This window comes from Ornithodoros turicata, chromosome 6 (genome assembly GCF_037126465.1).
Source record: "Ornithodoros turicata isolate Travis chromosome 6, ASM3712646v1, whole genome shotgun sequence".
NCBI lineage: Eukaryota > Metazoa > Arthropoda > Arachnida > Ixodida > Argasidae > Ornithodoros > Ornithodoros turicata.
This window is the reverse complement of record NC_088206.1, coordinates 9,713,611-9,734,731: the sequence shown is the minus strand read 5'-3', so window position 1 is coordinate 9,734,731 and position 21,121 is coordinate 9,713,611. Positions and strand designations below refer to the sequence as shown.

General features: G+C 44.9%; 1 protein-coding gene across 11 annotated transcripts in view; it reads left to right on the top strand.

The window, feature by feature from the left end:
• LOC135399023 (trissin receptor-like) overlaps positions 1-21,121 on the top strand; it is a 456,620-nt gene that overhangs the window by 361,916 nt on the left and 73,583 nt on the right. For all 11 annotated transcript variants that reach the window (XM_064630652.1, XM_064630649.1, XM_064630659.1 and 8 more), the window contains one exon: positions 9,127-9,163. The gene's annotated coding sequence lies outside the window, so the exon portion shown is untranslated. The remainder of the gene's footprint in view (positions 1-9,126; positions 9,164-21,121) is intronic.

Genomic DNA, 21,121 nt, shown 5'->3' with positions numbered 1-21,121 from the left:
TGGGGGTTTTCCTGGGTTTTCCTCAGACAGCTGTCAAACATATATCGGTACAGTTCCCTTAGAAGTTGGTCCAGGATGCACATTGCCCCCCAGATCGTAATCATGACGCTGTCCAGAATCTGTGAGGCCGACAGCGTCGAGCTCTTTGAGATGCACCACCGCCACCGCCCCACTTACGCATTGGAACGTGTGAACCGGGCTTTATGTAAGCAGTTTGCTGCACTCACGATAGCTGCTCCTCGTTGAAGGGGCTGTGACGCTTTTGATAGATGTTTGCCATTACATCGTGCACACATTGCATGGCACACTAGAGTATCGAAGAAAACAATAATTTTTCTACGTATCGTGTAATTTGGGAAGTATAAACCCTCGAACACACGTACTCGCCAAGCTCTGACATCAGAGCTCCGCTCATTCTCATTGGTAGTCGTAATCACATGGTCTCTTTCGCACTTCCTCACTGGCGGAGACGACTGTCATGATGTCAGAGCCGCATAAGTTTTCATATATGCAGGGCCGGTCTTCTACGCGTCTATTGAATACCTCCTTTAAATATAAACTTGGAATGTAGAATCGATGTGGTAACTTCACATCAGTGCAAACAATTACATTTATCCAGAATAACTTGAAACGAAGTGTCACAACCCCTATAAGACTGTGCTGTTACGAGCCCTCCAGCGTTGTGACGTCACCCAGCTGAGAGCGGCGCCCGCGAACGAGAGTGCCATTTCTCCGACCAGTAGGGTTCACTTCTCTGTCTGTCAACACAACATCCTCACTTAAGAAGGAAGTCAAATTGGTGGGGAGTGGGGGCCTAGAATCAACAGTCGAAATAAAGTGCTGATGCTGTTGGCGATGCGATAAAGACAAAAATGTGGATATGTGTCGCGACAAAGTTGACCTGGCTACAGTGTCTCTTGGCTACGTTGCTCTCCTGCGTTATTTCATTCGCTTCCCTGCGGAGGGACTTTTGCATTATGAATATTGCAGCCCTATTAGCAATGGAAATTTCGCTTCTGGGCTTTCATATAGTGCTATGCAATCGGCACATCACGGCTTCTGTTGCCGTCCAGCTATTAAACAGCAATTCATGTACCAGTCCCCAAGAGGAAATTGTGTGTGTTCTTTTTTTGTGTGTGTGTTCTGTGTGCTTGTATGTTTTCTCAGAGCGTACGACCTCAACGTCAGCTGTCGTTGTCTCTGCGGACTTCATTCCTCTTGCGCAATTCCTTATTTCTTCTTATTCTTTTTAAGTGATGAGAGAGGTTCGTCAACGTTTGTATCCTTATGTATAATTTAACGAATATAAATGAAGCTTCCTGACTAGGACTACTTTATTCCATCCTCAACCTTCTTCATCCATCTACTTCCTCGTTCTCTCCTCCTCGCCTCCTGCCCGCGACATCCTCCTCGACTTTAGAAACCATTCTTCCGTGGATGATAAGGAATGACATTGCTTACCGTTGCCATCCCTAACTAAGGGCTTTTAAGATGCCTCGTGGACTCTCTTCCATACGACGAACGGACAGCAGTACCTGGCTCGGCTCGGCTCGGCTCGGCTCGGCTCGGCTCGCCGCGCGAGCACCTGTTCTCCCACTCTAATCTCGGGCATCTTTGTATTTCGGCGTTTGTCGAAGTTTCCCTTCATGGGGCAACGGTATTATTTTTTCTTACAACTCCCGATTGATTGACTGATTATGAAAAACAATTCTATTTTACCTTTAGTATACGCATATTTGACCTTTGTAGGCACGCCATGAGAATGCAGCCTGGATGTTGGGATCGCATGTCAGGTAGACACACCTCAGGAAATACGTCAATATTTTCGCAAAACAACTGCGCCGTTCCGCGTTCCGTTTCCGTTATCCATCACATTGCAGCTTGTACGTGGAGAGGCATTCGTTTATAATGAGTGCCGTGTTCATCCATCTCACGTTAGCGTCATTGTCGTTGATTGAACGACGACAGTCAATTACCACAGTACCCTGAAGGCAGAGGCACAGAACGCAATTGATTAAACCACGTACCTACCATCACGGAGAGCACAGACTGAACTTGGACAGCAAACAAATAAGGACGGCACAGACGACAGCTCAAACAAGCAATATCGTCTGTGTCGTCCTAGTTTCTTTGCTGCCCAAGCTCACGCTCCATGGATCTCGTGCACCAGCTGGCCTGCGTCTTTGCCGTTCTCTCCTACAAGGCAGCTACAACCATGTCTTTCTGATCGTCAAGTTAACTGGGCATACTTACAGCTTTAAGCATGTCTATCCCACGCTTCTGCATGCATTCTTCCTTCCTTTAGGAAAAAGCCTTGACTCGAAAAAGTCTTGTGGACTTTTGTGCCCCCCGTAATGTCATTCTGGCGCCACTTACCATTTGCTTCCCGTTGTAATTTGATATGCTCAATCAGTGGCTTAAACCTGCCATGAGACTGCACGCACGATAACATTCAGGCAACCAAGATGTTGGTATGACGACTATTTAATATGCTTGAAAGGCTTCAGGAGGTAACAAAAACACGAGCACAGATAAGACAGACATACGAGGTACCGACTGTCAACAACCTTTACTCAGACAGCTATCTAGTTAAATACACGAAAGTAACGAAACAGGGAAAATGAAAAAAAAAAACAAAAAAAAAGAGAGAGAGGAGTTACAGGGGGAGAGGATACAGCACATTATTGAACCGGACTATTTAAATTAAGGAGGGTACAGAAGAAAACAAGTCGTGCTTGTAACATAGGTCCAAGACACTTTCACAACGATCTTCGCAGATAATATCTCGCGCATAATCTTCATATTCTACAATGATGAGCGCTTACAAAACCTGCGTCATATTTTTTCTGCCCTCTTTCATCACATTTGTTCAGTCACCAACACGGCCTTTTCCTTACAAATCTGGAACACCACCGAAGCAGCAAAACATCTTGGCGCAATATTGGCTTCATGCAGGAAATACTCGCGATATATACTGGACCAATGTTAGAGCAGTATCGTTAATATCTAGCCAATATCGGGCCAATATCGGGCCTAGACGATGCGCGGTTTGGGTACCTTCTCTATTGCCCGCGCTTCCAACGTTTCTGGACTACCCTTTACAGTGCCTTTTAAACCGTCTAGACTGATGTCGTCCTCTCACTATGACGGAATCGCTTTGTTCTTGCAAAAATCCAGCCCAACGTCCCCTAAAAACGCTGTCCATCTTTTCCCATAGATCGTAGGAACTTCTGTTCTCGCTGTGAAGCTCATCATTACATTATCACCAAATCAACGCGATGAGTTATAGCGTATCGTATATCGTGGTGAAACGCCCCGCTCATCATCATGAAAATTAAGCGTTGTTCTTGCTTAGAAAAGCGATACCCTCTGAGACATGTTGTGGCATTAACGATAAAGTGGAACTTGTTTTCGAAGGAGGACACGCACACCCAGCGGCCGTGCTTGATATAACTATTCTATAGCGTACGATGCCATTTTACGAGAGGCGTTTCCTCATGCGGTCTCCTTAGTCTACGTTATGGCCCTCTATTTGGTGCTGGGGACTGGGTTTTATACCCATCCGGAAAGGACAAGAACGATGAATGGCACGTCGTACGTGTAAGGCAAAAAAAAAAAAAAATGTAAGGATGGGCTAACCCACTCGTTAATATCTTGTTCTTGTACGACAGAACTATGCGTCGTTTTCTTTTTCTCTAGTTTTCTCGTCAACGTACTTACTATTGGCAACAAATTCATCCAAACTAGGGGGGCTTAATATTAGCGTTAATGAAGCCAATTCTTTGTGCGTACGTGTCATTTTCTCTTAGGCTTTTGCTGAATTCCCAGTTCCAGTATGTACTTCGGAAGATCCATTTCGGATCGAAGTACCGCCCCTTCTCTCAAGACACCAATCCAGCGTGGAAACGAGTCCAGTAAGGGGATAACATAAATGGATTATCTAGCTGCGTTAATAACTTGAGTACACGATATATCTCTCCCTACTGATTAGTTATCGCGGCTGATGTATTAGTTTACAGCCGTCCATATAACTGTGCTTTCCAGCCTTGTTTTTTTTTTATAGAAAGAAAACCGGTCTGGGTTGGTGCTTCAATTCAATTCAATTCAATTCAAATTACTGGCACCCAAAAATCCCTGTAGAGGGCTGCCTGTAAAGCGTGCTCTACCACATTAGACAATATCATGAGGAGAAGCTCACTTAAGGGATGCTTTAATAACTTGCCTTGTGCGTAAATTTCATGCGCATTTCTTGTCGGTACGTTGTTCCGTTTTCAGCTTACTTGCATTGCGTTGAGGTTATTGCGTATTTTGTGACGCAAGTGAGTTTTAGTGCATCGTACGCTATCGTCTTTGCGCACGTAACAGGATAGCGTTGGTGGTTCTGCACACGCGTAAAACATAAAGAAGGCTTCACGCAGTGCGCAGATCCGCCACGCTATCCCTTACGTACGCAAGGGCGATACGATACACCAAAACTCACTACAAACTACTCGAGTCTCGAATCTGCACTCGTACGAACATCATTCGGTACAAGACAGGAAGAATCCCTTCTCGCGTGCGGTGAGAAATAACGATATTTTAAAGGTAACAAGCACTCATCTACTAATAGAATATAACAATGTGACCTACAGCGTGACCCACGTGTTATTGTTATACAATGCGAATAGGAATAATTAATTTTCAACAACAGCTGTCACCGGGAAGCTTGATCCACGATTCTTAGCACGATACGGTTGGGTCACAATAATATCAATCTCACTCTTTATTTTGTTCAGTGGTGTTGCTTTATTTTTGTCCTTGTTGTGTTTACAGTGTTTGTTATCTTTTTTTTTTAAATCTAGTACTGTTTGTTTCGAGACTCTAGTTTCATGACTTCATCAGTAGTAATAATGATGATGATGATGATGATCATTATGGTAGTAGGAAAAAGTATTCATATCTCGTTTAGAAATTAGTTCCTATGCCATGCGTGGCCGCGGTCATTGCATCGTGTTTGGCATATGGGATTACAAGCATTCTTCTGTAATTGATTGATTTTTTTTTGGGGGGGGGGGATAGCAAGCCGACACCCTGTAGGCTGACCTTTCCCTCGTTCCTCTTCTTTGTTATCATTAAACATATCCCCCCACCCCTCTGTAATTGTCTGCACGACCATATGTTATAAGACACAGCAGAAGGTACAACAAGTCTGAATGTATTTTAGACACTGCGACATGCCCACATGGTTCGCTTGTTGAAGCCGATTACACTGTAACACGTGACATATTGTGCAATGTGACACCTATGTGTTGTTCTTTATTTTTTTGTTACTAAGCTTTCCCCTTTTCCTTCAAATGAACATATCGACCCAGTGGGTATTACCTCGTATACTCATTTATGAACGAGTTTTAGTATTCGCGTTTTTCGCCAAATCGACACTGTGCATAGCGGTGAAACTCGGAACTAGCCGATCCAGGCACACACGGCCGACCCCGCGTTCTATTGCGGAGAAGTTGCTGCTTTTCGCATGGGTCGCTGACCTGCACCTGTATTTTGCTGTTGAAATCGTGGATGAAGGAAACAGTGCAGAGAACGACCAGCAAATTAAACCGAACTACTTTTCTTCTGTGCCTCAATGCGACTCTGCGCGCCGAGGGGACAGCAATTTGTCTTTCCGTGTTTTCTTCTTTCCACACATGGAATACCGCTTACTTTGACGCATCCTCGAAAGAGATGGATTGAGCGACTCGAAATCAGCAACCGTGTTACATCAGCAATGGTTGTGTGTGTATGGCAGAGCTCTTGGAGCGGCACTGCCTACATATCTGATGAACGTTCTTATTTTTCTTTTTCTGAAGCACACTTCTGTGCAACTCACGTCAGGAATGGAAGCAAAACCTTGTCTATAGGCAAAACAGAACAATTTTTTTTCAAACTTGAGTAGCCATTATGTGCAGGAAAGCGTAGGGGAGAGCGCGAAAACGTACACCAAGTCAGTTTTGCAACTGTGCATTTGAATCAGCGCGTCAAATCACTTGGGGGAGAGAATTCAGAAAGAATGCGACGTTCCGTTAAGGTTTTCCAAAAACATGCGCACCAGTGGCACAAGGGTGTGGCAACATTACCCTGTAGATAAACTACATTCCTACACGCGCTACACACTTAGAAAATCTTATCTGTAAGAGAGCATCAGCACAGATATCGTGTGCTTGCATGTCTCTGACATTCCTGCAGTGGAGAACACTCGTTGCTTGCTATTTCGGCCTCGCAACCGGTAAACGTGAAATTCACCTTCACGAAGTGTGTTTGATCAAACACGTCGGAACTTCGCAAATAATACGCTACAACTATAGCCTTCTCTCTGGACAATTCGGTTACGCCTGCCAGAAGTATATGAGCAGCGTTTAAAACACGTTCGCCTTCAACGCATCGAGAATCAACATTGCAGTTCAGAAATCTCAAAATAGAAACTAAGCGACAATCCGGTTACGTCCGCCATGTTGGAGGTTAGATGCGCCACCTAGAGGTCGCGCAAAACGCGAATATCGGAAGGTATTCACGATAACAGTTACGAAAACATGATAAGCCAAACACCATCTTTCTTTGGAACGAGTGACATCATATTGTTAGGTTTATTGGATTTGATAACTTCATTCGTCGTGTCTTTTTCTTGTAGCTCTTCCGACATCCTAAAACTCGCTATTAGCTCCCTCCCACGACACAAGCGTGTACTCATACATTGTGGGGAGAATTGAAGACTCACGCTAGTTGCGTAACGTTGAGATAAGGTCTTTTGAAGACCTTAGAAATGAGTTTTCAAATGCCTTAAATAGCACAATCACGTGACCGTTGTTGACCTATCCAGCAGGGTGGTGCATCACCGGTCCGCAGTGCTCGAAGTGCGCCAGTAAAGTGATACAAACGTTGTAATGACTCGTTAAAGTGTACTCCAGTGAGTAAGTGCTAAGTGACTTCAAACCAAGTTACTTTTAAAGATCTAAAAAATTCGAGTATTCGAGGGTTCGCGGATTCGGTTGGCCCAACCCTAGCTGAAACCAAATGATGGTTGTATCTTCTGCTCACGATTCATCCGTGTTAGTAGAAAACACAATGTGGCTGGGCAAGTAATAAGGTAGTCTTATTAGATCGGTTACATTTTGATTCTTCTATTTGCACCTTACGAGGCGATGGCTTTGACAGCCACCCACTCGCTGTGTGCTCATGAATGCCTGATGACGATGGATATTTGAAGAGCTGCTCAAATATATGTTGTCAAAAGCTGCATGGTTCTCCGATAAAGAAGTAAAACACGAAAAGGAAAGACTACTTGTAGAGCCAATCTTCCAATCCTTTTCGAAGCTTCCAATCTCGTGTCTAGCGTTGACATAATAGGACTTCAATATAGACATAGATGCTGTATGTTTGCTGTCGGTGGTGTTTCATGCCTTCCTGACTATTTATTTTGCGGGTCCAAATTCCTCTTTGTTTCCTTTTGCCATCTGGGGGCAATTTTAGCATGATAAACACACGCGTAGGAGAAGCACTGGTGAACGCCCTGAGGCAGGACACCTTCGTTGAAATTGACACGATTTTTTTATAGACGCTGTAGGGCGGGCGTCAATCGAAAGAGTATGATATCTATTTATTTATTTGAAACGGGATGTGTAATACATTCCGTTGCGTTTTCGGAAGAGAAACGTAATATTAGGGAGTTTTAGGAAATCGTAAGAACTCTTCGATTCCCTATCGATCCCAGGGCAGTCAATCTGATATCGGTAACGTAATGTCACACATTCCAAAGCAATCAGGCAATTGGCTTATCATGTGCTCGGAAACGTTATCGTGAAACTTTCGATGTTTTCCAAAAAATCTCTAGTCTATGTAATCTAATGTAATGATATTTTCTTTCCCAAGCAGCAGAATCCCAAGCAGCAAAATGTACTGAAAGTCGAGTGCAATAGGGGTGGACGGGTAGGCGGAAGGCCTTGAACAGACTCCTGAAACTAAAGAACATTGATAATACACATACCGTCCACCCCTATTGCACTCGACTTGCAGTACATTGTGTTGCTTGGGATGTACCGAAAGTCGAGTGCAATAGGGGTGGACGGTATGTGTCTTATCAATGTTCTTTAGTTTCAGGAGTCTGTTCAACGCCTTCCACCCACCCGTCCACCCTTATTGCACTCGACTTTCACTACATTGTGCTGCTTGGGTTGTAGCACGCCCTATGAGCTGTAGGTCTTCTCAGGGACACCTGGCCCGCTTATGCGGATCATTGTTAAAAGAAAACTTCTGTAGTTTAAAATATAAAACCACCGTTTAAGTGCAAACATGTAACGTCATGTTCTTGTCCATTTTATAGTCGTCCCCGCCGGTTCCGAGAATAAGACAAGCGACAACAACAACATCAACGAAAATTGAACTATCGTAATTTCACGCGTATAAGCCGCACCGCCGATAAGCCGCAGGACCCATTTTTAGAAACGTTTTTGAAAATTTTCTGGCAGATAAGCCGCGGGCAATACGACGCGACTGATTTGTGCGACAAAGGAGACCATAGAGAATGCCATGAACCCTGTGGTCCATACTCCTACATACTCCGGGGTCGGCATGGTTTACAACAAAGGAGGTCAGTCCTCGTGTTCTGCCAAGATCGGATTGTGCCCTTGTTCTGTGTTTTTCATAGATCGATGTGTCAGTGGTCTTCCCGAAGACACGAATCACTGTCACCACTTTCGTTAGAGGTGCTTGGGGGAATGCACCAGGAAGGTCAGTCTACTCGAATGTGGACCCGTCCCTGTTACACATTGTTCGTGCATTGGAAGGGCGGTGCTGTTCCAGAGACACTGTCGGACCTTCCGTCAAAACCGGCGCGTGGGGAAAATACCAGGGAAAAATAGTCATCAGATAAGCCGCACCGGTGGATAAGCCGCAGAGCGCCCGTGAGAAAAAAAAAAAAAATCGCACATAGGCCGCGGGTAATACGCGTGAAATTACGGTATATTATGTATACTAAATCATGGCACCAGTCCTCCTCTGTGCCCTAATACAAAGAAGATACGTTATATTGTATACTGATTGACTGATTTTTAGAAGAAAATGAGTAACTAATGAGTGTTATTTTGTATATTCTCACGTTACCAGATCTTAATCGGTGCTGTTTGCTTCAACGCTGCTTAACGTAAGTACATTTCTTTTTGTGTTCTTTCATTCTCTTGTGACATGTTCATGTTCATCTCCATGAATGTTTAGCACCCACCTGTGGTGGCTACGCAAGCCGCTTCGTTCTCTATACAGCCGAAGTTACGTTACAATTCGCTTGGCTTTTGCGTTGCGTTTCCAAACACACCGTTGGTTGGTTACGTAATACACTACAGAAACAAAATGGGAATATTTTGTGCAAGTCACGACCGTACTAGGACTTTTCGAAGCACAAAGAACGGTTTAAAAGAACCTGTTGAAGAATCCTAACGCGCTTTCACTGGCCCCTGCGGTGAAAGAAGAAAAATACATCGACACACGAGGTATTTTCGAAACTTCTGCAGACGCCATTTTTTAAAATATATTTTGTGTTCGATTTGCCCCCCCTTGGAGCGGCGATATTTCACGGCTGCATCGCAACTGCGACGTTGCGCTTTTTTGAGGACCTTCGCGCTCGTTTCGCCTTGAGGACGGTTTAGGGAAACAGTAGCTTTGTATCTTGTGTGCTTCACGGTAAGCGTTCGCATCTGCAACAAAGTTGCCTTCACAAAAGAGAAAAAACAGAAGAGGAAGGGGGAAAAAAGAGAACGAATGGAATGAATGTGCATGGCAGATCAGTTCCTCGGTAGGTCTGGTATGATCTGAAAGACGGGAGTTGAAATAAAGTCAATGGGCGCTGGTTGCGTGACCCGGTGGTCAGGTGTGCTACTACCAATCACACCACGCCGGCATCGCACTCTCGCCAACATATCAAGGCCTCGTTCATGAAGACACGGACACACATTCGCTCTGGTACATCCTCTCTTGCATTTTCTTCCATGCATGCTCACATTCGCATCACAGAGGAAGGAACCGAGGCAGGCAGAATCTTGGATAGTACCGCAAATTGCGGAGGCTGATGGTGATGGTGATGTGATAAAGTGGTGTGGTGAGGTGGTATGTGATGTGTGCAGAGGGTGAACGAGCAATTGAAGGGACACTACAGTGCAAAAACAACTTGTCCTTAGACGAAAGCTCGAATTCTATGCAACCGAAATTATTTTACTTAACACTACCGTTTGTCACGAAAACCCTGTCGAAACGTCCAGGAAAATACTGTCGTTGGCGGCGTCCAATCGGATCCTTAGGACGAAGGAACGGCGGCAGCCAATCGGGCAACGTAACACGTGCTTCGAAGTTCGAACATAGTATGCCCGCGCTCGTGTGCAGGTACGCCGCTTTATGCGCATCCCTGCGTTTTAAAAACGACTTGCTTAACTGCCATTGGTTACAGTGACGCAAAATGTTCCGATGCAGGAATTATCCATGAATCTCGCCAGCAGGTGCCAGAGAAAGACATTATTTCATTTTACCCAGAGCCATATATTAAAACGGAGTCTGGCCATTAATGGGTCATGCCTATACCTGAAGCTCCACTCACTTTTTCAGCTTTCTGACCAATGACGTCTTGAAATGTGGCGCACTATCAATCAACCTATCCTCACTATTTGTAACCCTATCCAAAATGGGCAGCTCCATATTGGGTGGCAAGTAGATTTCGTGTGATTGAAATGGATACCTCTGGCGATCTGCAAAACAGGTAAATTTTTGGTGCATATTTGAGGAACGCCACCTAGGCTGCGCAAGGCACGTTGGGAATTGTCGTCTCCTTCCGTCGTTGTGCCGCTGCCGATGAACCACCTGCTGGTACTCACCTTGTCGACGGTACCATTTTTAACTTATCTACATAAATAGTTGGAATAAAAAAAGGCAATAGTGTTTATATCCATAAGATGTAGTAATTAAACTCAAAATTATGCAGCACAGTGCCGTTTTTATTATGATTTTGTTGTGACGACCGTGTTCACTAGGCCTAACACTGTCAACAAAACGTATCGAAGTACAAGTTTATATGAGGATCTACATCTGCAGCATAAAATCTGAGTACTCTGTGAAAAATTTTTGTCACGAAATTCCCGCTTCGCCGTGGTTGTTTTCGTCGCCATTTTCGGTGGCTGTAAGGTGTCATGGCGACGTATCCCCGTGGTAAAAAGAAAACTAATCAGGGGGTCCGGAACTGTGATTGACAGGTCGAGGTTCTTTTTGCGACTCCTCCCAATGGCCAAACTTTCTTTTAATATGCGGCTCTGGTTCTACCGGTCGCTCTATTTCTTTATGGCCAAACTTACTCCGCAGTGGGGCACGCATATCCTGTAGTGCGACTTCCCGATGCGCGAAGCGAAGCGATGGTCGCAGAGTGGTGCCGACAGAAGAAAGAGTTCGGTACTATTTTGATTGTAACTCTGTAGCTGAATGGAAATTTTGAGTAATAACGCCCACTACGAAATGAACGCAGCCTTTAACGTAATTTAAAATGAACTTCTGGTGGGCATTTTAGTGCTCCTTTAAGACAACCAAAACATTTCAGACTCTCCAACATCCAAACAACGATTTGGAAGACGGCAGATTAGTACGCACGATTAGTACGCAGATTACACGCAAAATGACCAACGAAAAGGCTGCTCGTTTATTTCCAAGCCATCGCGTAATTTTATCAATTTTTAAGTCTTCGTTTGTGATTCAGCGTCTTCAGCATCATCATCATCACCGTCCTCTCGTTTTTCCCCCAATAGCAATGGGGTAGCATTCTGCTCAGTGAGCGGAAGTCCTCCCCATATCATCCCCCTCATGTATCTCTCTCTCTCTCTCTCTCTCTCTCTCTCCGCGAAGACTACACGGGTTAGCGCTCAAGTCAGTTCAACGAAAGCCTAGTCGCGTAGAACCCCTATAGAAGGGAGCTACTTCCAAAAACGCCTCATTTCTTTTATTTTCCCACTTTCAACGTCGTTTTTATGGCTCTACCGTTAAACCATTCCTCATTTTTAGTACCTCCTTCACTTCACAGAAGTTCCGAGGACAAGAATGTCCTTCTGAACCAACCTAACGGGAGAGCCACTTCTGCAGGAAATTGTTTGCGCTGTGGTTAAGGCCGAAGGATATGTTATGTCTTTTCGGTACTTCTGAAACTCTTTTTTTCTTCTTCGTAGGGGGGAACCTTAAGCTATAAGAGACACGGAGTGTTCTTTGCTGTAGTTTGGAAGTCCTGCACTTAAACTGACACAGTTTTCATGTGAACATAGCCGACACGCACCTTGTTATCTGAATCGAGTCAGTGCGGCGTGCCACTTCACTAATAAGCTAAAGAGTGTTTCGTCTTGTCCTGATTCGATAAACGTCTCAAGGTGCGTACGTTACCTCATCAATGTGATAAAGTCATTACGTTTACATGGATGTGGAGCGGTGATGAAAGAAAACATTGAGCTCAAATCCAATCACTCTTTATTATCATTGTAAATGTCCTAAGTAGATTCTTAGAAACATCGACTACCATCGATGTTGAAGCGTTTGTACAAATTGTAACACCAAGCTTGTAATGTTCTTGTCTTTTTTTTTTTCTCCCTTTTTCGAAACCGTCAGATGTGGTTTGTATCAAAAACGTAACTCGTTTATGTGTCACCGGACGACTGTTCTTTTCTAGCAGATGAACAACAGATCAAACAAACAGTTGGGATGTATTAAGCGTGGGTGAAGATTGTGAAAGTTGTGAAAGCCTGATTTAACCGTGAAGTATTACTACAGAGAATTCGGCTTTGCGTAGCGGCTGCTCATGGTGAAGAGTGAAGACATATTAGGCAGAGTTATAGTTTTACAAGAGAGATAAGGCTCCTGACAAAAAAGCGGGGAAGCATCCCACGTCATCATCACCATGGTTGCCATTTTTGTCTTTTTTTTTTGCAAAAAATACACACCGTGACTACAGCGCATGAAACAACGTTAAAACTTGACGTTTCGGAACCAGACCCGGGCACTCGTCAAGAAGGGCACGTGGTACCACACGTGTACGGCGACCTTCGCGCGATACATGAAGGGCGCCTTATACGTCACGTGCCCGTCTTAACGAATACCCTGCCTCTCGATAGCTCGTTAGTCGTGTAAGCGATTAAGCACCCTGGTTCCATCATCAGAGTGCCGAGCTTGGCAGGCGCTACCTGTTTATATACCAAAGAGAAAATATTGGACCATGAAAAAGAAATAGTTCTATCAACAAGCATCTGATCCTCGACCAGAATCTCCCTTTCTTCTATGTAAATAGAGGTCGCGCAGCCAGGCTCGACATTGTGCTGATGGAACCAGGACTGGTTCCATCTTGAAGGTCCTTGATGGGACATCTCACTCACAAGCAAACTGACGTGGTCAGCACACATTTCTCATATCTGGGACTATCATCTCCATTTTTTTTTTCATTTACCAATCGATCAATCTGATATACAAGGTGTCCCAGCTAAATGCGAACTTATTTCTTAAAAAAAATATATATATAGCACTTTTTTCAAGCTGAAATCTATTGCAATATAACATATGCTGAAGGGCACTCCTTAGGAGGGCATTAGCAAACTCCTAAGGCAATGTCTAAATTAACTTTCAATAATTAACTTTTTAATTATAAAAGCTACGACGTTGTCCCAATGAACAACAACAACTTTATTTTCGCTTTGGAGAGTGGGGAGCTTCATCGCCACATGCGATACTCTACCGCATTGCTGGTGGGAAAGTGAGGAATAAAATAACGAGCCCCTTCACAAAAACGATCGAAGTCCGATGGTGTCCAGAAATGTCAGAAGAGCTTTGAGCGCAGAGCGTTGCTGGGCTGGATTAGGCCAGGGACCAAGCAATTTCGATAGGGAGAAAGGGCGAGACTCCAGCTGACGAAGAGACTTGGAGAGTGTGGTTCGGGAAGGTTGGTAGTGGGAGCAATGAAGAAGAATATGCTCCAGATCCTCAAGAACACCACAGTGGCAGCAGGTGGGAGAGTCAAGTTGTCTCAAGCGCCACTGAGCTGTAAAGGCCACATCGAGGCGCATTCGGTGGATTAATGCAACATCTTGACGAGAGGTGTTTCGTGGCATGCGGAAAGCGAGCGTTGGATCAACTCTGCTCAGCCCCCAATGAGAACATGTGTTCCCTTCGATCACCTGATACCGGAGCCGTTTTCAGAACAAAAATTCGTTCGATAGATCGTCCGCAAAAATTTCGTGAAGGAACACCATTTTTTCTTTATTTTGTTCATTGCGCATCTTCGAAGACGCGTCTTTCCTTCGCCCCCAATGTGAGAGGGTGAAGGAGCACAGTGCCGCCTCATGCGTCGAGGATAAGCTTTAACTTGCGGAAACAAAACAAAGAAACAAATGTATCCGGTGGCTCTATCGGAACTGCCCTAATCTTGGGTTGCAGTTTCTGTTTTCTTTTAATCTTTTTCCAGGACGCAAGAGGTGATAGTGTGCCTTTCACCCTCTCACATTGGGATGAAGGAAAGACACGTATCCAAAGATGAGCAATGAACAAAATAAAGAAAAAATGGTGTTCCTTCACGATTTTTTGCGGACGATCTATCGAACGGATTTTTGTTCTGAAAACGGCTCCGATATCAGGTGACCGAAGGGACCAGATGTTCTCATTGAGGCAACTTCGTAGCTTCTATAATTAAAAAGTTAATTATTGAAAGTTAATTAAGACATTGACTTAGGAGCTTGCTAATGCCCTCCTAAGGAGTAGCCTTCAGCATATGCTATATTGCAATTGATTTCATCTCGGAAAAAGTGCTATATATATTTGTTTTTAAATATGTTCGCATTTAGCTGGGACACCCTGTATGTACGAGTACGTCGGCGTTACGAAAACTAGTTTTTTAAGAGGAAACTTAAAATGCATTAATCAGAACGAAAGCTGTATCGTATAACGCTCTTGCGAGATCCAAACTTGATTATTACAGACTCGAACGTGTACAAAGGAAAGCGGCGAAGCGGCGAACCTTTGCGAAGTAAGAAGCAATGACTCCCCAACTTCAGTAACGCAATAGAACAACAATCCGACATTAGAAGCACGTCGCTAACTAAGCCGATTGTTATCCCTTCGCAGTATTCTCTCAGGAAAAGTTAAATTGGAGTTACATAACAGTGCCAGAGCTTGAGTGATGAGAACAATGCGGCACACTCAGCCAGAACAATTGTAAAGCGCAATTTTCGCAAGAACCAATGTATTAGGTAAATAGCTTCTTTCCACGTACAGACTGGAATTTATTAACTTTGCAACTTCCTAACTTTCTTAATTAACTTTGCAAATAATTTGGAGCGTCTTTTGTTTTAGCCTTCTGTTTTCGTGGCATTTTGTTAACTTATTGATCTTGTGTAACGTTGTTATTGGTAAATTTATTAAGCGTCAAGATGCGCATGCACTTCATACCACATACACCGTGTGCCAGAGGTAGGCATCCTCACGAGGGCAGATGAGGGTGAGAGTGTCCTCACCTCTCCTCACTCTCACCTGACGCACACTAAGGTGAGGAAATCTTCCCGAACAATGAATTGAGGTGATGTGAGGTGAGCAAAAATTCCGAAAACGGTGATTGAGGTCAGGTGAGGTAATAAAACTTTTTCGAGAGTGAGGTTGAGGTGAGGTGAGGAAAAATCTTCGACAAGGACGTTGAGGTGAGGTGAGGCGAGGCGAGGCGAGAAAAACATGTCTAGTATGTCAAACGAAGCTAAGTCACACCGACGAATCACTGAAGAATAGCTTTTGTGGATTCTTGTGACGTTATCTCGGTGGAAAGGAATTTGCTTAACAGAACATACAATGCCCAACACGACAAGACGCCCTGATGCCAACACATATTGCCACAAATCATCATCGCGAAACTTCCAGGGCAGGCACGAAACGGTACATCTCATCCCGGCGCATGCTGAAGAAGAAGCAAGAAGCTTCCAGACACATCGCCTGCTCTCTGGCAAACGCACGTGCTGTTTCTGGACTTTTCGGCGCGACGCTTAAATGCTTGTGCGCTCCAAGCTGGAGCATTGATTCTTTGAACTCAGTTGTGTTCAGAGAGCTATCACTCTTGTGTTTTGCTACTAAGTAGTGTAATAAACCGTTCGCTGTTTATTCGACGACTCGACGACGCTTCGTGACAATATTAATTTAGATTAAAGTATAATTATTTATTATTTTTGAGCCCGTGTAATTCGTAGAACGTGACGTTATTTTGCGACATTTTGTTCCAGTATGAAAAACAGAAACAGCTCAAAAGTGATCGTGTATGAATTCATGTAACCAACGTCCCATTTTTCACGATTGTATATGTAGTGGGGGTGACGAAAACCGGCTTGCCATGAAGTGGGGGGAGGGGGGATGGCACGATCGGCTCGCCGTTGTTGGCCAGTGGGCGCCGTCACGACTATAGCAAAAAAAAAGAAGAAGAAGAAGAAAAAGCAGTAGGACGGACGGATGGAGGCTAGAGGATGAAGGGTGGAGATGCGTAGAGGGTGCATGAGTTCGTCGGGGAGAGCAAAGTATTAGATGTGTCGTTGAACAAGACCTGCCTTCTGCAGAAAGAGAATAAAGTTTCTTGCTTTAGCGGAACGTTCGGCTGAAGAACCACCCGGGGTAGAGGATGTCCGCTAGCGTGCCCGAGGTGGATTGAGGGAGATGGGCTTCGCGCGCAGAATGGTACGCTCGGCAGTCTCGCAGGATGTGTTCGATTGTTTCAGGTTGTTGACAGTGGCCACAGCAGGCGTCACCCCTAGAGCCGATCTTGAATAGTTGAGAGTTGGTATATGTAGTGAATACCTGATGAAAGAAGGATCAACCAATCAAGGTAATGAATCTTAAACGTTGGTGCTTATAAATTTTTGTCAGTAAACGACCAACGAAGTAGAAAAAAAGCCAAGTACTACGTATTACCTACACCCCACTCCATAAGAGCAACTGTGAAGTGAAAACGTTTTACGGAAACAGGTTAAGGTGAGGCGAGGTTAAAAATCGAGGCAAGTCGGTTGAGATGAGATGAGGTGAAGATATTCTAGAAAGAAGGTTGAGGTGAGGTGAGGTGGGGTGAGGAATATTTTTCATAAAAAGTTGAGGTGAGGAAAATAGTTTAAAACGAGGTTCAAGTGTGGTGACGAAAACGTCTGGGACGAAGATTGGGGTGAGGGCGAAAATCGTGAGCGCATTTGCCCACCTCTGCCGTGTACTGTTGCTCTTTCGTACAGTGTTAACGTTGTCGTTTGTGTTGTATCACGGGTTAAGTTAAGGCTATTCTGCATGGACCAAAGCATTGGCTCGCAGTATGTACGTAGAATGAACTTTTACAAAAGATACTAGATACTTTTACTCGTCTAATCAGTCAACAATACAGAAATGGACAGGGTGGTGCTCATGAAAAGAACCTTTCCCAGAGAAGCGAAAGACAGACTTTCGAACCTTCCTCCCAGAAGGTGACCCTTGAACGTACGATAATAAAATAGAAAACCGCGAAAACACTCACCTGGACAAAGCTGATTGGCTCTTGTACTCGATCTGTACAACTCTGTCCTAACCGCGGTGCATCATTTTTTATTCATACAGCATGAAAGTGGAAATCTACACTCCAAAGCACGTCGACGGAACGCACTGTACTTTTTCTTGCGCATCTCCTGCCTTTGACAGACCAGAAGCGAGGAAGAGGTGTCGGCGTCATACTAATAGGGGCACGCTGGTATGCAATGCAGGTCTTCTTTTTACATACAGCGCTGGAAAACAGCGCTGTTTTCTACGTTCGTGTTCTCACTTGCAAAGCAAAGCGCGCCGCGCTCGGCCCGCTTGGCAGCTCAAGTCTCGCGAAACCTCATTGGCGACGTGACGCAGAGACGTTTCGTCTTGTGTTCATTCTTGACTCTCAAAAGCTATGCCAACGCACGAGCTCGATTAAATGAGCAAACGAGAAATTCAAAGCCATGTTCAATTCCAGCACGACACTAATACAACACTGCGAAACCATGAAGCAAAGCTATTGCACGGCTTCCGGGGCGCCATGGAGGCCAAAAAAGCCTCTTGATTGACCATCACAAACCGGCGCTCTGAACGAGATCTGTAAAAGTTGACTGGAGCTCAACTCAGACAAGCGCTGTTTTCCATCGGTCTATAGCAGTGCGAGGAAAGGAAAAAAAAAACAGCTCTGTTTTCTAGCGCAGTGGAGCAAAGCGCTGTATGTGAGAACAGTCCCTTGATGTCGGATGAAATGCGGATTTCGCTATAGAGGCGCGCCGAAATCTTATTATTCATTCTACATTCATAAATCTACATTATTTGTGCGCTGTATAAAATAACTATAGGATGTGTCTCAATAGCGTTGTATTGAGAGCAGTTATAGCGACGTCTTTGCTGAACGTTGTCAGACAGGGAAAAAAGTGAAATGCCGTTTTGGAACGACTGTAGGTGACGTGTTCCCTTTGCGACACATCTATGCATTCGGGGAAGGAAGTTTGTCAACGGATTGAGCCTTTTCTACTATGCTCTAGTAGTTCCAATAGGGTAGTTGTTTTTATGTTTCCCTGCCACGACGATCAAGGACGCACGCAGGATCCACTCCGAAATTTTGGCGAGACACACTATTCCCGTCCGACATGTTTCGAATCCTTTTCTGGTGAAAATGTCGTGAAAGTCGACTTGTGTTTGCGGCAAGAAATACGTGACCAGAATTGCACTTTGGGCCTGTTTGTGCCAGACTGAGTTCATGATCAAAAGCAATTTCTGTCACTTCCTCTGTCAGTAAAAACTTCTGGTGTGTTGTTGTTCGTGTGTCGTCGTCCTTGTTTGTAAGGTTTAGCGCTTTTAATCATGAACTAAGACATACTTGTAACGACGATGAATGAACGCTAAACGAAGAGCAACTGTGTCTCATTGTGGGGCCGTGCACTCTTCAAAATGAGGGGTCGGGAGAGGGAGGGAGGGGGGTGTTGTAATAACTTGCCGTTGCTGGCCGCTCACGAGTGGGTATTGTCACGACTATAACGAAATTATGGGGGAAGGGAAAAGGGGAAGGGGTCTTAACAATGACGGGGGGGGGAGCTAATGGCGGGATCGGCTCGCCGCGTTGTCGGCCACACAGAAGTGGGCGTCGTCACGACTATAGCAAAAAAGAAAAGAGAGAGAGAGAGAGAGTGACTGGTGGAGGATAAAGGGTGGAGATGCGTAGAGGGTGCATGAGTTCGTCGGGGTGAGAAAAGCGTTACTTCACCACATACCACGCTCCTGGCCAACCGTCATCCCGAGTGACATCATCCTTTCCCCTGACTGATAGAGGTGACAACAGAATGCCCAAGAGGCTCAGAAGGCTTATACATTGTACGAGTAGATTATACCAACAACAACTTTGTTTTGTGATTACGATTTGGGAGTTTCATCACCAGTGGTCATCACCATCTACTCCATTGATGGTGGTAAAATGGCGAAATAGAAAAATTAGTCGCCTCACAGCGAGGACCGAAGCGCCCTACTACAGTTTTAAATCTCACGCAAGCTTCGAGGGATGGGGTGGGTGTTTGGTATACGAAAACCATCGCAACACGCTCTTCCGGGAACGGTATACCATAAGGAAACTGGATGTTTGTCACTTCGAATATAATCCTCGTTTAAAAAATCGGATGCTATTTGTCGTCGCTGTTCGATTGCGGACGACTGGCAGCGGTACGGATAAGTTTCATGCCGCATAACTTGTCGAACGTCGTTGTCAGAGCGCTCGCGAAAACGACACAGTGGTACAACGGAATGGCGTAAAGCTGGGATTGGGAAACCGATCCCCGGAAATACTACCACCAGCGCGTTGGGGATTTCCTTCGAAATTAGTTTCCCCGAGTGGGATGATCACTCCGGAAAATGTAGATGCGGGACAGAGCGTTGTTAGGAGATATCCATATACTGTCACAGTTACCAAGGAGAGGATCAACAGCATCGATAACCGGCGTGTTTCGAAAGGTTCAGATTCAGTTTCTCCTTTCATTTGCTTGCTTGTTTTATTCGGTCTTTCGGATGGCTGGTTGGTTGCCCTTTTGTTTTCTTTTTTTCGGAGTAGCAAGCCGGCTCTTTTCCTGGCTAACCGTTCCTTTCTTTTTTTCTTAATAAACATATCCCCCCCCCCCCCCCCCTAGTTTCGCCGCCGTCCTTGACGGTCGGTGCGCAGTTGGTGGCAGCTTCGAGAGAGTGTTGCTCGTAATTTTCAATTTAAATTTTCTAAAAAAAACAACAACTGTGGCTTCAATTTGGGCGTAAACTGTGGAGTAACAGTATTTTTCATCCCATGTTAGCGCCGCGAAGCAACTGTGGCTATGAGCGGCGTACAGACGTGGACAGATGGAGAGAGGACAGCAGGAAGGAGTGGGGGACGGGGGGTTAGTATGAGTCCTGGGCCGACTTCATGGTGGACTGTGCAGACATTCGTCTGGAAAGTCTTCGGAAAACCCTGGGAAAACCTCAGACAGCACAGCCGGGGACAGGATTCTAAGTAGTAACAGTGTTGAGGGCTCAGGCTCGCGTATAGATAGATTTTCGGAAATTGCTCCGCAGTATATTTAAAGAATATCTTCCCTGCAAGACTGCAAAAAGCAGATTGTACGTAGTCGTGCAATTTCCGGGTTAGTCGCACATACGGTAAATGTGATGTGATGTGACGTGATGTGATGTGAATAAAGAAAAACATGGGGATGTGAGTTTCGACGAAGTCAAACTGGCTACCCCAGTACACTTAATACAGAAAGTTCAATCCGATGATGAGATGATGAAAACGCAAAAGGATGATGTCCAGAGACGAACAGAGATGATAATGGAGGTAGAGCGGAGGTCGCTTCCATAGGAGCCATATTTTATGCCAGTGGGGTGAAGCGAGGGCCGCCCACTTTTACGAGGCGATGAAAAGCTCTGTATAGCAACACCATACATCTCCATGATTTATCGATAGGTGCGGTTCCGTACACCAAAAGTACGTGCGTTGGATTTTGTATAATTTTCATCGATTTCGCCTCTCGGTCCCACGCGCAATTCTATTGAAGCGTGGATAATGGCTTTTTCTGTTGTCACCCAGTGTCACCACGAC